This window comes from Talpa europaea (genome assembly GCF_964194135.1).
Source record: "Talpa europaea genome assembly, chromosome: 2".
Taxonomy (NCBI): domain Eukaryota; kingdom Metazoa; phylum Chordata; class Mammalia; order Eulipotyphla; family Talpidae; genus Talpa; species Talpa europaea.
This window is the reverse complement of record NC_140068.1, coordinates 76594898-76596648: the sequence shown is the minus strand read 5'-3', so window position 1 is coordinate 76596648 and position 1751 is coordinate 76594898. Positions and strand designations below refer to the sequence as shown.

Here is a 1751-nt window from a genome sequence, read left to right as displayed (position 1 = left end):
TAGTATCATTACTTTCTATATGAAGACCTATGAACTAAATAGATATATTATAATCCCCACCTGCCCCAATAAATTGTGATGGCTCATAGATAGGGTAACCCCATAAACATTCTCATTCAAAAAGGAATGAGAGCTACTTAACAGTGACTAGCCTATAGCAATTCTAAAATCCTAAGACCACATTTTCCCAGTTCCTTGATTATGATTCAGTTCTGTTCTCTGGAAAGTTTTTCCATGGTTCTTTGCTCTACTCTCTGGGTTTCTGGTTTTGCCAGAAGTATATCCTTCCTTTTCTATGTAAAGGTTTAAGCTAAGTAATTCTCAGCTTCCTATAAAAGGTTGGAATATAAAGATGTCCTTTCAATTTGAACTGTCTCTGTTCTTTTTAGTCCAAGCTAATAAAATTATTTTATAAAATTTTGGGGTTTGCAATACTTACTTTTATAAATAAGTATTTTATAAATTTCTTTTATAAAGCCACAAGATTTCCTTTTTAGGCCTTTCTCTAAGTTGTTATGGAATAATACCCTTAGGAATCTTCAAAATCATATCATTTAATTGATAAAGTCTATGAAACATAACTTCAGGGTTCTTGTAAGTTCTCCAAGGTGCACCCTTAAATATTTCTGAGGTCTTAATAAATGGTCTTATACCCATGCCTTGAAATCTTTACCCTAAAGTCAGGATTTATTGATGACACCCTAGTTTTGATTTTTGCTTTGAAGATATTCCCTTGGGAATATTTTGCTGGAAGAGACTGGAGATATGAAATAATTTATTTTCAAACCAAGCAAATCTTGTTTTTTTTTATATTTTCTCTAAATTATTTTTTCTCAGAAAAAAAGAAAGGAAAATTAACACCCTCTCAGCAAAGCCACAGATGCTGTGGCAGTCAAGCCTCTCTGCAGATGGGGTTAATCCATTAGTCAATCAAATCACTCTCTGGGTCAGCAGGATTATAGTCTGGATCATCTTCATCATCTTCCAGCTCCAAGTCATCCATTTCCTGGAACAGAGACTCTTCTACCTCCACATTGTTTCCAGCATCCTCCAAAAACTGGATATCAGATGTGTCAAGATTATGATCTGTTTCAAATAGCTGTTTCCCACTTAATTTATTTTTTTCCTGCTTGTTTTTCTTCTTTCATTTGTTTCTTTTTTATTTCCAAGAGTTCTGCATCAAACTTGGCTTTCCAACTTAAGAAATTCTCACTTGTAACAGGAGTGCCATGAAAGAATTGCTTTTCGGCTTCTTCTGCTTTTTCTTTTTGTTTCTTTTCTTCTTCTCTTCTAGTTTTTATTTGATCGACTATTTCATTTAATTTTTCTTGCACAGCTGTCACTAAAGTAAAAATCATCACCATACCAAGATTTTCTTCTGCCTGCAATGCTAATAATTTTAAAATATCTGAGACATCATTATCTTCTAGATTTTCCTGGGAGAATATTTCATAAAGAGGAGCTTCATCTGGGTATTTTTCACTGTATGTAAACTTGAGGGTAGTCTGGACAGTTTCATCATTTTCCCCAGCCTCAGATGTCACAGTAATGGTGAAGCTGTGGGAATTTCTGATAATATTGTCTGGTGAAAGCTCCCGGTCAGGCATTCACCACGGACACCTAGGACCGGTGCCCGAGAGTCTGAGAAGCCCCTGAGTGTGGCATCCACGCTCGATGTTTCTGGGCTGAGGGCCGGCCTCTCCAGCTTGGGCTGGACCGTGTCTCTGGCCCTTAAAAGATCTTTTTAAAGT

The 1751-nt window shown here is 36.2% G+C and overlaps 1 pseudogene across 1 annotated transcript; it reads right to left on the bottom strand.

Moving 5' to 3' along the window:
• Positions 1–922: 922 nt before the first annotated feature.
• Positions 923–1364, bottom strand: LOC311167762 (RWD domain-containing protein 1-like; annotated as a pseudogene). The gene has a single exon. The product of its transcript is annotated as an RWD domain-containing protein 1-like (transcript).
• Positions 1365–1751: the final 387 nt, after the last annotated feature.